A 16,295-nucleotide genomic window follows, 5' to 3' on the forward strand; every position below is an offset into this window, starting at 1 on the left:
CCACTATCTGTGCTCATTGTGTTCAAGAAATCTCATTTGCCATGAAAGTTTCTCACTGATTTTGCAGATTGTTTTAATGACTTTTAATATTATCCTCTGTCCTCTTCATATTTTTGGTTGTATCTAAAATACTGGATTGTATTTCTGCTATCCAATACCAAATAATGCAAGTCCTATGTATAACTAATTTTTCTTTTTTTTGACATACCATATTTCATACATTTGATTCAAGCAAATTATGAACTCCCATTTTTACCCCGTATACATATTGCAGATTCACATCGGTTCCACATCCACTTTTTTACATATTGCCATACTAGTGTCTGTTGTATTCTGCTGCCCTTCCTATCCTCTACTATCTCCCCTCTCCTCCCCTTCCCTCTCCTCCCATCTTCTCTCTCCACCCCATCTAATGTAATTCATTTCTCTCTCTTGTTTTTCCCCCTTTCCCCTCACTTCCTTTTATATGTAATTTTGTATAACAATGAGGGTCTCCTTCCTTTACCATGCAATTTCCCTTCTAATAGTTACAATAAAATTTTAAAATAATCAGAGGAAAGTAATGCTAATGATATACTTTTTTAAACCCTGGATATAAAACATTATTTCAACATATAATCAATTTTTAAAATATTTCTTGTGATATTTCACACTTTTTTCCACATGATGTCTTCAAAACTTGTGTGTGTTTTACACTTACAGCACATCTCCACTTCCAATAGTCACACTTCCCATGCTCAATAGCCACATGTGGCAAGTGGCTACAATTTTGGATAGCACGAATCTAGAGACTTGATCATATTAGCTTGGAACTTTTAACTACAACAAAGATTGTTTTGGTCTTGTCAGTTCTTTTTCCCCTCCCAGTGTGGTGGATTATTATTTTGCCATATTCAGACATGGACATGATATCTCCAAGAAATACTTATTTTTGCAGTTATGTATAAATAACTTTTATAAAGTTAGAAATATAAAATATGCCAATAATATATATTATACATAAAATGTATATATATAAAATAAATAATTTTTTTATTTTATACTTAAAAATCAAATTACTTCAACTAAACTTGGGACATGTCTTTCTTAAATAGTAATTACTGTATAACCTGAAAAATCATTTTATAAGTATAAATTTAATTATCTTTTCTTCCATTAAAACATGACATCCTTGTTGGGAATTATCTTAATTCCTCCTCCAATATTTAAAAACGGTATCCATTTTTTTTCCCAAAGAAAACTATACAGTAAGGAAGAAATGGCTGCTCATTCTTTAAAACCTGGGTTTATGCTCAGCAGATCTGTTTCTCTCAGTTTTTTTACCATAGGAAACTGGTCCCATTGTAGTAGATGAATTCATAAGGACTACTTCTATCCTTCCTCATTGTTCATCTCATTTTTCTATCCAGGCATGAACCCGTCACACTATTGTGTCCACTATGAAAGGTCCAGCCTATAATTTAGGAAATACATAATCTCAACCTCACTAGTAGATGGACCACACAGGCTAACCTCTTACCATGTGTCGTTAATTTCACACACATGACATTTTGTCTATGATTCCATGTGTCAGATATTACCCCAATTTGGCAAATGAGGAAACAGTCTCCAAAGGGATTAAGTAAATTTTACCTAGATCCCTAGGCTATCAGAAGTGCATTAACACACAAGAATCCTGCCTATCAAATTCCAAATTGTGTGCCTTTCTAGGATAACTCTGCCTCCTAGAGCTTAAAACAGTTAGTTAGCATTGCAAAGGCATTTACAACTGGGGAGGAACTGTGATAAATGAAATGGCCCAGATTTAGAGCTAATGCCAGCTGCAAACAAAAATTAGATAACTCTGTGACCTGGCTAAAGTCCTTATACTGTTACCTTCAACTGAGAACTTCCTTCCCATACAGAGGGTTTTGTTTTCCTGACCAGTACTATTACGTTTCAGGTATAGGGAAAGTATGTCAAATTTGAATATTGTGAGATGATGAACTGGAATATATGCAAAATTTTGATGAGAAGTTTATGCTAATTGAATAACCACATATTAATTAGGTAAGCATACCAATCATGTGCTAGAACATCATTCCTCTTTGGGGTTTCATTTCTTATTATAGATCCCACCCTGTATAAAAATTACAGAATACATTGTAATGTGGATAGTGTGTTTTAAATAATTTCAGTTCTTTGTACAATAACTATAGTGGAGCTCTTAGTAGAATTTTAAGTTAAATATAACCAGATGGTTAAAATTAACTAAGTCTTATAAATGGCACTCATTTTTCTGTAAGGCTGCTTTACCTGAACTCTATTTCCAAAAGTTATGCTTTCTCTGTTAACTATGTTTCTTGTCAGCTGTGAAAATGACAAAAATCACCTTGACACCAAAGTCAAGATGGGGAGTGAGGAAAAAATGGTTAACAGGTATATGGGTGTAGTTGGAGAGGAAGAAAAACTTCTAGTATTCTATAGCACCATAGGACAGTCATGGTTAACAACAGCTAATTGACTCTTTCAAAATAGCAAATAGAGATGATTTTGAATGTTCTCAGTGCAAAGAAATGATATATGTCTAAGATGATGAATATACTAATTGCTCTGATCTAATCATTTCAGTTTATATAGCATCTTGAAATGTCACACTTTGGCCCATAAATTTGTACAATAACTATGTGTAAGTAAGAACAAAATATGTTAAGTAAATAAAAGAGAAAGAGAAGAAAAGGAAAAGGTACTAAAAAGGCAGGTAGTAAGGCAGAGTGGATGGAGCACACCCAGGTGGTGAAGAGCCACGGAAGGTGAGGTTTGTGCTGATGGGAAGACAGCATTCCTGCCTCACTGTGGGTACTCAGTTCATTCTGCAGGGGACATGGAAACTCTCTGTTTACCTTGCTAAAATACACTTTAGAATAATGACTTTAATTCCCCTCCAGATTCTTTTTTCCATTCTTCAAAGTCCTCTTCATCAACTGCAGTGCTTTTTTTTGGGTAGCATATCTTAAAGCTGTTAAACAACTGAAAAGCTTTCACCCATTGAGGTATTGTGAAATGACACGCAATAATATGTGTATAACCTCAAATTTTTTTAACTAAAAAAATTAAGTCCAACTGAGTGGGTAAGGAAAATAATGTTGCATGAGATCATGGATGTTATTTCTTTTTGTTTTGTTTTTGTTTGTTTTGCTGTGCTGGGAATCTGGGGAATGAACATTTTATTTCTTGGAAGTCACCTCTACTCAAGAGCAAAGCCCCAAAGATCAAGATTTATCTTAGTCTTTAATAAAAGGTATTAAATTTTAAAAAAATAAAAGACTGTATCACCACCCAATCATCACCAAAATGGGAAAAGAGATAAGACCCCAGAAGGATTTAGAATCCCAGGCATATCCTTCACTGATGAATATCTCTGAGATTAAAACAGAAATAAAAGTAACCAGGATTTCATAGTAGTATAGTATGGGGTAGTGTGCAAATGTAGAATAGAATCAAACAAACCACTCAACCACAGAGATGCAATCAAAGATTGTATTGTTTAAATTACTTTTTGTTTTCCAAAAATCATGAGCAAACCACTTAATCTCTAACTTGCAGACTTAGACAAAATGACCCCTTGCAGCTCTGCTAATGTGTGACCACAGAACTAAATTTGGTGCCAGAGTATGCAATATAGTCTCCATTCCCATGCTATGCCCCAAAATGCCAATAAACTGGTCTTGGATATACTAAATGTGTGATACATGTATATGAACTGTGGAGACATGGCTATCTTAGTTTCCCGTCTTCAGGCATGACATACCTCCTTTGGTTTAGAAACTCCTTGGGAGAGCTAGGGATATAGCTCAGTGGTAGAGCACTTACATGGGTGAGGTCTTGTATTCAATCCCCAGTACAAAAAAAAAATTAATTAATTTAAAAAATTTTAAAAGCTCTAGGAGATCAGAGCACTTGGTTCAAAATGAAATAATCAGACATGAAAGTCCACTAGTTCCTCCCATTGTCTTGTTGAGTTTTGATAATCTTTGTTAATCAATGGTTACCTACTTCAAGGGAAGGATGAACATGTGCTCTGAAAACAAGCACTTCAAATGCAAATATTGATATTATGCTCTAGCTCACATAAGAAAGTAAACTTAAACATCTCGTTTCTTCAGAAATGCCTGTCTGCAGTTGTGAAATCCAAGTGCCCGAGCTCAGTTTCATCTGGTAAGCAGCGTCTCCGCCAGAAGGAAGGCTAGGATAGTAGTCTGAAGACCATTCATTCTAGTTCTATCTCTTAATAGCTTGCTTTGTGCTTATGTTCGCTTATTTGAGCTCTTACTTTTAATCTCTACAATAAAAGGAATACATTCCATTAGATGGTCTTCTGAGGCCCTTTCTTGACTTAAATTGTGGTTCTCTGAAGTGCCCAGAACCCTGTTGTTCTTATCCCAAAATGTGCTACTTAATTCTAGCCTCCTTCCATGCAGTAGGAAAGGAACAAAGCAGCTTCAAAGACTGTTTCTGAATGAGAGAGAAGATTCTGTACAGAAGCTCAAGATGTTCTTGGTCTGAATCTCTATAGACCTCAGAGAGCAAAATTGGAGTCAGACTCCTCATTAATAGCAACCCCAACAAAAAACATGGAATGAGGAGCAGTCTGCATGACACACAGAGACACTCATTTTTGTTGAATGAAGACCATAGAATGAAGAAGGTAAGAGAAAGGAGGGTTGTAGCTTTATTTACATTCAGCAGTCAAGATGAAAATGAAAATGTGTATACACACATCTTTTTCCTAGCTTACAGGTACTCGCATAAACCACTGGGAAGTAACATCTTCTATAACATGGGCAGTGCAGTCTGTGAATGTTAGGCAGTGATGGAAATTTTGGAACTCCTGTTAAATAAGTGCCTCACTCTGTTCAACTCCATCCCTCGGTAACCAACCTGTATAATACTCTTCCCTCATCTCTCCCAGTTCATAACCTTGGCAGAAAATATCCCATTGGCTATCAAAGACAATCTAAGGAAACCCTGAACACTACAAAATATACCATGTTGTCCAGGTCCCTTATAGAAAGGGACAGAAAAAGGTATGATTGGCTGTAGAGAATATACCTTTACTATCATGTTCTACAATTAGGAATACCTTGAATTGAGAACGAGAAATTGCTCTTATGTTTGCCTTTGCCTTCTTCCTGATTCATCACAGGAACTTCCTCTTACTGTGACAAATTTGACCATTCTATATCTGCTGCTTTTTTAGAGCATCTCTATAACAAGAACAATCTCTGTAACAGTCACATGGGCTACATTTACTATTAAAGATGTCTTATCTGCCCCAGGGAGCTCTTGGAATGCAAAAAAAGAGAAACTCAAACCCCAGGCTGGGACACTATGGCTTTGCAAAATTACTGGGAAACCACTTGAACTTTCATGGCTTGCATTTCCCATTGGGAAAGTTTAAGGCAATGAGACTGAGTCACCTCAGGGGCCTTTCAGCCTAAATTGTCCTTGACTTTTGTAATTCAGATGGCAGTTAGTGCTCTGATAATGGTGATTCATTGCTGAATGTGCTAATAGACTAGAGAATTCTACTATGCTGTACAACGTATTTTACACAACTAAAAAAGGAATTATGGCTCAACACACCTTCACCTGACATAGAGGGCAGTGATGCCCACCTGGGTCCTGCCCTGGTCAATACTCAAGCCCAAATGTGTGTGTGTTTGTGTTGTAGAGGGTACATGGAGTCAAAGGTAAAACAAGTCATCACAGAGATCCTTGTAAGTTTCTTAAGGACCCCAGAGTTATACTAATAAATAACAATAATGAGAATAAAACCCAATGTTTATTGATATCTCATCATGTGCCATTTAATCCATACCTTAGAATATGCAATCTTATTATCTCTGTCTTGCAGGGTAGGACACTGAGGCCCAGGAAGGTTTGATAAATGCCCAAGGTCAAAGTGCTGGTCAATGAATAAGCCAAGAGTTGAGCTCCATTTTGTTCTAGGACCTGATTCGTTAACCATTAGGTACCCAAATCAGTAAGTGAGATTTTATTATCACCACCAACATCACCACACCACCATCCCCCAACATCACCCATCCCCCAGCATCCTATAAACATGGTGCCCCCTCCAGTCTGGAACATCTCCCTTTTGACTAGGCTGGGTCCCCTACCCCCTCCCAGGAGTCGCTCCTAGAACTGCAGTAACCAAAGGTCCAAAACCTCCAAGTCTTCTGACCTTTGGCTCTTGTGCCCTCTTTAATCTCTTAAGTGCCTCTGTAAATCCCCTTCAGGGTTCCAGGGTCCCCCACCAGTCTTTCCAGCTAGCCATGAGGAATGACAGCCCCTTCTTCCCCCATTCCCACCTTCAGGAAGCCCTTCGGTCTCCTTCCTACCTTCTTCAGCCTTGCCACAGCCTGAACTGCTCTGCAAATCCTGGACATCATCCTGATGCTGCTCAGCCCAGTGAATGCCTGGAACCTGCCCTAATAGAAGGTGACTTCCAGCCTCAACAACATACCATTGTCATCCCAGCTGGTATGAGATGGTCTGTGGATGTCTTTCATGGTACAGAGCCTGGCTCATGCTGTATAGGCCTCCCTGATAGTGCTGCCCAGGGAGCTGGAGGCCTCCTACTCCCTTCACATCCCCACTCTCCTTCTAATTCTGCTGGGTCTGCTAGTCAGCCTCTCCAAAGCCAGGTATGACACCCATGTGAGTCTACCAGCCCACTTAGTGCTCCCCTCTGGGATTATCTTCCTTATTCTGGAACTGACCCTGGTCTCCATCTGCTGCATAGCCCACAGCATTATCTAAAACTTGAAAAAAATATGAAAATTGTCAGAATCAAAATGGAGTCTCTTGTGTCAACCCTAACCAAAACACACAATAGTTGAGTGGCTGGTTATGAGGGAAGGGATTCTATACACAATTGCCTGATAGTAATTATCACAAAAGACACAAGCTTGGATGACAAGCTTGCACAGAGGCCACCACAACCTTCCACAAAAGATACTTCTACAAGTACATATCCCAGCATGTGTTCAACCTCAGACTAATGCCACTCTTGCTATTAATCATTGTTGACCCAGGAGTACAGTTTCAAAATAGCTGTTGTAAAACTTCTAATTTATGCCTTTAAAGACTTTACCTTGCCCCAATCTCTTTGAATATGTTCATATTTACTATGGCACAAGTATTTCCATTGCAATACTCTGCTATTACCATTGTAATGCTCTGCCAGTCCCATATTAGATATTATTCCTTGGAGAATATCTCTCTGAATTTTTTTTCTTTTTTTAGAATGACAGATTTCAACAACCATCTGGAGACAGAGACCTCCCTCAGCCTCAGCTGGACTGCCTCTGCCTCCTACCTTTTGTTGTATGGAATGTGCTGGGAGCCATTAGCCAAGTAGGTATGACAATTTCCTTGCCAGCGTACCCCATGTTGCTTAGTGGAAGGACTCGTGGAAATAGGACATTTTGCAGTGACATTGCATGTAGGTGACCTTGCTCAAGGACCAAGGCGATCTGAGTTTAGGGCGTTCCCGGTTTAGGACTATCCGGGTTTAGGGTGGTTCCAGGTTTAAGATTATTCCTGCTGGGAATAGGGCATATGCTGCTGCCTGAGTTCCCCTTGAGTTCTCACGGGATTCAGACAGTATATTTTGGGAGACAGAAGCCCAGTGGGGGTGGATTTGGGCAGAGAACGTGGATTTCCCCAGAACGTGATTGTAGACGGCTGGTGTGAGTTCGGGAATAAAGAGTTGCTGTTTGAATCTACAAGCTGTGTGGTGGCTCGTGATTGTATGCCCAGCCAGACTGCGGCATTTGTGCCCAGCCAGACTGCGGCAGGAATGTGTATGGGGTACAGATCTGGAATGCTGTAAGTGCCCCTGTAGGGTTCCAGGGCTCCAGTTGTTGCTTTCTTAGTGCATTCAGGTTGCTGTAATATAAATTACTAAGTCTGCTATAACAGACTTAGTAATTTATAAAAACAGACATTTATTTCTCACCATTTTGAAGGCTGAGAAATCCAATAACAAAGTGCCAGCATATCCTGCCTCTGGTGGGAGCCAGTTTCCTCACAGAAAGTCATTATTGGGTCCTCCGGCTTATAGTTCTTTAATGAAGCCATTCATTTTATTCATAAGGACCCTATTCTTATTATCTGATCAGAGATATTTACTAAAAGCCCCACACTCTAATACCATTACAATAGGGGTCATGATTTAAACATGTGAATTTGGGGGTGAGCACAAATCTCCAGCCTATGGCAACCACTCTTAGTTCTGCCTCCACCCTGTTCACTACCTGTTCGGGGTCCTCTAAGTATTGCACTAAGAATTATGTCTAAGGATGAGAGAGTGGCACAGCAGTTCCCTTGACAATGGGGACTATCCCTCTTGAGGAGAATTCATCAAAGAGATGGTGAGATTGACGGTTTGGGTCTTGGTTTCATCTTTTGTTTTTGTTTTCTGGTGTTTTTATTTTTTCCAGAGTTTTTTAAAAATCATTGAATGATAGAGCCAAGAAGATAACTCAGATTTGCATCCTGAACCCTGCTGCTGGGAATCTCACCTTTGGATGATGAAGCCAAAGAGATGATGGTTTGAAACATCTAGGTCTTCCTCCATGCCTCCTCCATGCCTGGAAGTTGGAGCTCCTGGACACATCCCCATCTTGGAGGCAAAATAGGGCTGCAGAGGCATCCGACAGGGCTGCTTTCTGTCCTGGCTCTTCCTGACAAGATAGTCTGCATCTAGAGGAGATGTTACTGCAGAGGGAGGATCCTGCCAGACCTGTAGCCCTTGGACCCCCACCTTGCCGAGTTTGTAAAAGACCCCCACCCCCACCCAGGAGTCGCTCCTAGAACTGCAGTAACCAAAGGTCCAAAACCTCCAAGTCTTCTGACCTTTGGCTCTTGTATCCTCTTTAATCTGTTATTTTGTTCCCTCCAGGACTGAGACTTCTGGTCCCCAGAGTCCCCAGACTTCTAATTTTTAGCCACTGCATGTTTCTGTCTATGCCCTGCCCCAGACTTAGAAGGTGTTTTGTTGTTGTTGTTGTTGTTGTTGTTCTAAGCAAAGGATGGTATGTTTAAAAAAAATAAGAGAAAAATGCATATGGGGACCCATCCACAGGTCAGGTCACATCTGGGCCCTCAATTCCCTTGCAAAAAAACTCAGGAGATAATTCTATAATTATGTCAAAGATCATTGAAGTTTTAATGTTCATCTTAATCTTATCCTGAATATACACACAAAGTGTTCTGGATTGGAATTAGATTTCTTATTACTTACAGTAAATAACTGATATGCTGACCACTCCCAGGATGTCACAATTAGGTTAAATGTCTTATGTCACAACCAAATAACTCATCCCATAGGTAGGAAGTGAGGAAAAGTTACTTTTCTCTGCTTCTGGAGGAGGGAGGTCCTATTCTCAACTCTCCCAAAACAGTCTTCTTAGGAAGATAATGGTCTGAGTCCTTCCTCCCACTTAAAGAAAATATCTCCAGGGGCCAGATGACTTCATTTGTCTCCAAGGTCTGGGCTACCCATGGAGGAGATAGCACCTCCACCTTCTGGGCACCTCAGGGCTTGACCTAAGGACCTTGTCTGTGATGTGACCATCTGGATCTTTCAGAGATATTAAAGAATATTTATTACTATTTCATATCAGAGCAACTAACTAGACAAATGGTGTGGATCCAGTTCTCATGATATGTGAGGAGTGCCAGAAGGCAGGGGCTTTTTACAGGAGAACTAAGAAGTTCAAATAAAGCTTTATCGGCCCCCTTCATGCCCATGATGTCTAATCATATTATGGAGTGCTTAGAAATTTACCATGTCAAAAATTCAATTTTATTCAACAAGTTTTTTATTTTATACTTTTCAAAGGTAATATTGATTCCTGTGCTTACATTACAATGATGCCAACGACCAGTGTCTTAGGCTGGTAGGACCTGGAATTATGCCTTACCCAATTTCAAAGCAGGCCCATTGTCAACACAGAGAAGCAGACTTAAGATCAAATGGCAAGAGAAGTCTTTAACCACATGCCCTGCCATTGAACAACCTCGGGAAAACTGCTGCCTCACTGACACTGTCCACAGCTGTCCTGGGGGCATATACTATTAATAGAAATGTATCAATCCAGAACCCTCAGCAGATCACAAAACATGGTGCCTGAAGAATGCCTCAGTGCGCACGTGGTGGCACAGGCCTGTTGTCACAGAGGCTCGGGAGGCTGAGGCAGGAGGATCCTGAGTTGAAAGCCAGCTTCAGCAAAAGTGAGGCTCTAAGCAACTCAGCGAAATCCTATCTCTATATAAAATACAAAATAAGTCTGGGGATGTGAGTCAGTGGTCGAGTGCCCTTGAGTTCCAACCCTGGTACCCCTCCAAAAAGAATGCCTCAGTGATCTTAGTAAACTAAAAAATGGGTAGAAGAGTGAATAGCCTAGAAGTTGCATGACTTACCAAAATCAAATAATAAGTGATAGAACTCAAATTATAATCCTGGATTGGGTTTTTTTGTACCGAGTATTGAACCCAGAGGTGCTTAACCACTGAGCCACATCCTCAGCCCTTTTTACTTTTTACTTTTTAATATTTATTTTTAGTTGGATACAATATCATCTTTATTTTATTTATTTTTTATGTGGTGCTGAGGATTGAACCCAGGCCTTGCACATGCTAGGTAAGCGCTCTACCACTGAGCCACAACCCCAGCCCAGCCCTTTTTATTTTGAGACTGGATTTCACTTAGTTGCTTGAGGCCTTGCTAAGTTGCTGAGGCTGACCTCAAACTTGTAATCCTCCTGCTTCAACCTCCCAAGCCACTTGAATTATAGATGTATTCCATCAAGCCCAGCATAATTCCAGTCTTTTGACTACAAAACCAGAATATTATCAAATACTTACTTTTTATGTAAGTCTAGACAAACCCTCAATAATATTAATAATATAATTTTAATTATTATTATTTTTGTTCTTGTTCTTAGGACATTAAAAGGTTAAAACATCTTAAACCAGACAAGCTTAAGAAATACTATAAGAATACATTGAAGGCTTATTTGTTGTCATAATAGCCCAACTTGAATATTGGAAAAATGGCAGTTGTAAGTGACTAATTGGTTGCAGCACAATTTTAAAATGGCTTTTTTTTTTTTTTTGGTGCTGGGATTGAACCCAGCATGTGAGGCAAGCACTCTACCAACTGAGCTATATCCCCAGTGCCGCATCATTTTTTTCATAAACTTTTTTTATAAAAATTTTTATTAAAGGAATGTTTTAGTGCAGAATGCTTAATGCCAAATTAGCACAGTTTCATTTAAATTGAAACTCTATTTAACGGAAGATGGTTAACCCAAGGATTGTACAGCAGATGGTTTCTGCTATGTAATGCCAGTTCTAGACAATAAAATACAAAGCACATCACAGCTGCTCTTTTCCCCCACAGCTCTGCTGAACCCCAAAGCAGGGAGATACTCAGACAAACCTGAAACAAAACAACTCAGATTATTGACACAGAGGGATTCCTAATTGTTAGAAATACATTTTGACTCAGCTGTTCATCAGATTAGCCAAGGGGTTCTTGCAGGTGTTTGTTCCAGAGTCGAAAAGAGATTTAGTAAAAGTAGGTAAAAAATCATAGTCTGGAGATGCATGTTCTACAAAATTACTTTGCATATATATTTAGTATCTGTAAACACTAGCAATTTACATTAGACAGAGTAACTTCACAAGTTAGATATAGATTTTAAAAAAAAAAGATGAAGTTGTAGCATGATTTTTCAAAGTCCATAGGAATCCCGCCTAAAAAGTTGGAACACCTGTCAATAACACACTTCCATTAAACAGAGATTAAGGCATCTCTGAGCCCCAAGGGTTTGACAAAACTGGATCCACTGGCTTTCAATACAACCATATCTTTACCACATAATAGATAACATTTTTTACCTGTAGTGTCTATTTACAATTGCTCTGCACCTGTGACAGACAACAGAATCCTTCAGTAAGCCAAAACCATCATTTAATATGCTTGGAAAAAAGGAAATCATTAGCTATTTCAGTACATCTATGTACATAATGATTCTATATACAGTTCATGCTGGGATAAATACTGCCTCTCTGAGAAACTGCACAACAGCCCAGCCATGAACCCATACTTTAGATGAAGATGGTATATAAATACCAGCTCTAATCACAAATACTATCATGTTCTGCTGGGTCTCGTTGACCTTCCTCTTCTGATGTCTTTTTTTTAAATATGTTTTTTAGTTATAGATGCCTTTATTTTTTAAATTTATTTTTATGTGGTGCTGAGGATGGAACCCAGAGCCTCACACACACGTGAAGCAAGTGCTCTACCACTGAGCCACAACCCCAGCCCCTCTTCTGATGTCTTTTGAAGGAATTTTTTTTATCTTCTCAAGTGTCTTTAGTTATGTGTCTGTGTATACGTGTGTGTGTGTGTGTGTATCTGAATATCCCCATCTAAAATGGTTTTAAGGACTCCTTTTTGGTCACACTATCTTTAGAAATTCCTACATAGACCATAACATTAGCTGTATCAGATACATTTAAATAAAGATTTATTTCTCCATATTTCTAATCTTCTTGATTAAATTATTCATAATTATTATACACTGTGAGGCCCAGATCTGACAAAGTAAGTAGTCAGGCAGTCTAGAGACCAAATCCAACTTGCCTTCTCTCCTGTGTACTCAAGCAATGGAATGTGGATATCAGATCATCAAACCTGGAGGGCATCATGTCTTTAAAATCTCCTGGTGGCTGGTATTTAAGTTTTATCATCATTAATCCTTTTTCAGTTTCAGGTGATTTGGAACAACTTCAAATCCACTCCAGAAGTCTTCTACAATAGCCTACAAAATCATTTTATTGGTTCTACAATTAACTAGGTTAACTTCCTGATTACCAAACTCTTTGCTGAAGAATTCAGGTTTCTAAAGTTCAATGTTCAATTTGTGATTCATTCCTGACACCCTCTCTGGCTGCCTTCATTTTTCCTTCATTATTCCCCAAACACATACCAGTTTCTCCTGTTGTTGCAATCTTTCAAGAAAAGCAAGCAATTATCAAAGAGCCAGCATCAGAATACTGGCTTATCATCAATCCTCGAGGCCTCTGACTCAAGGACATGTCTTATTTTCCATGTCATCAAAAACATTCAGTGCATCCTGGAGTCCATTTCTGTCTCTATTTTCCTTTTGGCGTTCTGGCCAGTTAGTCCTACCAGCCAGATTAAAGGACTTGCACTGGCTAGACAGGCAGACTTTGTGCTGCCAGCTGGCTTGGAGAATGCACCCCACCCATGGCTGCTATTTCAGGATTGAGGGATCCTCCTGGGGCACAGTACCCAGAACAGATTCTTCTCCAACGAAAGAAGTCTGTTTTATGTCCTTCTTTGAGACTGGCTTTGAAAAGTTCTTGAATTGCCCATTTGAATAGAGACAGTTTATCTTTCTTCTACATTTTGTACTTACAGTAATGAACAGTTTCCAACAGCATAAAGAGTTTTTCCAAGAATCTCTGTGTAGGCCTCAAGTTCTCTGGCTCATGTACCTGACTCCTCATGCATCTCCAACATAAAGTCAGCACTTTATTGGAAAAATTTCCCCTTCTTCTGGTAGCAAACCTCAATAACTTGTCCAGATTGAAGATGGTGGTGTCCCACACAGCACACAGTTCTTGAACTCCTTGACAGTCTATTCATGGTAATCTTCCTAGAGATGCTCTTACTATGTGGCTCTTTTTTTCTTTCTTTTCTTTTTTTAAAATATTTTTTAGTTGTCAATGGACCTTTATTTTATTAATTTATATGTGGTGCTGAGAATCAAACCCAGTACTTCACACGTGCTAGGCAAGTGCTCTACCACTGAGCCACAACCTCAGCCCCTGTTGTAGCTTTCTTTAAAAAAAAAAAAATCACCATTTGACAGAGTGGTCTTCAATGTTGACCAGGATGTTCTTTGCTGTATCCAAATCAATCCCAACCAAGTTTTTAATTAAAAGCAACCTTAAGTTAATTGCTTCATTGTTTCATTTTGTAGATTGTACCCCAAAGAGGGAGCACAGAAGAAACTATCAGGTTCTGACAACCTAATAAATAGGAAGAAGACAGGTTTCCCAGCGTCCATGTGAATAGGCAGGATAACAGGCACCCTTTTCTCTTTGGTCTCTCTCTCCTCAGACAAACAGTAACTAGTATGTCTAAACTGCCATACTAGGTATGTTAAATTAAAAATTCCTTGGAGGGCAAGAAATAGATAACCTGACTCAATAAGAATTCTAGAGATAGGTAGTTGCCAATGTGGACCAACCAATAAAATATACCATCTTTTTTCCCCATATTTTTATTGGTGCATTTTAAACACCAATAAGGATTTGTTGTTATATATATATTCATACATGCACGTGTCATAACAATATAATTTGACCAATATCATTCCCCAGTATTTCCCTTTCCCTCCCCACCCCCCCTTCCTGGTCCCTTTCCTCTATTCTACTGATCTCTCTTTGATTTTCAAAAACATATCCTCTTGAGCCCAGATTTTCTGTTTGCTCCATATCCTTAGCTGTAAACTTTCATCTGTGCCTTTCAACTATAGTCTCAAGATAGACACTGAATTTTCAAGAAAGGAAAAAAGGAACCATTTCTAGTCCTTACACTGTCTTTTTCCAGGGAAGCAAAAGCATTTCTAGAAGTCCTCAATAGACTGTTACCAAATAGTTTAACAGCTAAGAACAGGTCTTTTGGCCACTACTAGTTTCAAGAGAATCTAGAAATCAAGTGTTCAGGAAAAAAAAAAGATAAAAGGATTTGCTTAGTCTGATATGATTCAACCTCTGGATCTGGGCAGATTGCCATCCTGTATTACTGTACTTCATAACAAGCAACCTCAACATCTTAGTGGTTTTTTTAAGAATAAGCATTTGTTCCTTATTTATGAGTATGTAGGTCATCTGTGAATCTGCTGGATTTGGTCAGGACTGGCCAGGCATGGGTCCAGGTTGTGTATATTTTCATATATGCCCCATACATGTCCTTATTCTGGTACTACTGGCCACCCCAGAGCATGTTCTTGTCATGATATGTGGGAGATGTTGAAGAGGCCAGATAAAAACCATGCAAAAAAACACTTAAGAGTTTCTCTATGTTCATGTCATGTCCAGTAACATTCCACTTGCCAAACAAATCACCTGGCCAAGTTTAACACTAATGGGACAGAACTATATGTCCTCCCTATTCCAGTGGAAAGTGCTACAAAGTTACATACCAAAACATACAGATGTATAATTCACTACAGATAGGGAATGAAAGACCCGAAACAAAGTCCGGTCTATCACCTCATTTCAAACAAGACAGTTGCCTAACTGCAAGCAAGAATGGAATGGCTGCCGGGTAGCCATCCAGTAGTAACTTCCACATTAGAGTAGTTGAAATAAGCCTTAGAAATTATTTTTCTTCTTTAGTCGGCAGGAGGAAGAGGATAAAAGTGATGAAACCATAGAGTTACAGGGTTTCTTTTTCCCCCCCTGGGTGGGGTTTCTGCTACAGCCTTGATATTGATTCCAGAAGGGCAGAGATGGATATGTTTACCTCAGAATCTGAGTGCTATAAATCCTACTACTCTCTAATGTATGTTCTCCAAGTTTAATCTGAAGTATTTTTGAGCATGAAGAATATGAGCCTCAAACATAAAGTTTCTGTAAATTCCATAAAAAAATTCATGCATTAAAAAATCAGGTTCATGCTATTTTGAATTCTCCCACATAACTTTTTTTAAAGTGATTAATAAGCTGGAGGTACAATTCAGTGTTTGCTTTAGTTAGTTTTTTCACCTTTGTAACTAAAATATCTGACAAGAAAAAACATAGAGGAGGAAAAGTGTATTGGGCTATTTGGGGCTCAAGATTTCAGAGGGTCTCACTCAGTAGATGGCAATTCCATTGTTTTGGACCTGAGGTGAGGCAGAACCTCACAGCAAAAAGGCGTAATGGAGGAAAGCAGCTCAGGACATAATTATCAGGAAGGAGAGGGAGAGAGAGAGAGAGACTCTATTCATCAATGACAAAATATAAACCCCAAAAGCATACTCCAAGTGACCCACCTCCTTCTACCTATGCCCTACTTGCCTACAGCTACCACCCACCTAATCCATATCAGTGGATTAGTTCATGGATTGGGCTAAATAAAGATCTCATAACCCAATCATTTTACCTCTAAATTTTCTTGAACTGTCTCACACATGAGCTCTCATGAATCGCTGGGT

At 39.1% G+C, this 16,295-nt stretch overlaps 1 pseudogene; it reads right to left on the reverse strand.

Moving 5' to 3' along the window:
- Positions 1–12,436: 12,436 nt before the first annotated feature.
- Positions 12,437–13,105, reverse strand: LOC124094644 (lysine-specific demethylase 3A-like; annotated as a pseudogene).
- Positions 13,106–16,295: the final 3,190 nt, after the last annotated feature.

The sequence above is a fragment of the Marmota monax genome, unplaced genomic scaffold (assembly GCF_021218885.2).
Source record: "Marmota monax isolate L192 unplaced genomic scaffold, Marmota_monax_Labrador192_F-V1.1 WCK01_AAM20220418_F8-fsc00007, whole genome shotgun sequence".
In the NCBI taxonomy this organism is placed as follows: domain Eukaryota; kingdom Metazoa; phylum Chordata; class Mammalia; order Rodentia; family Sciuridae; genus Marmota; species Marmota monax.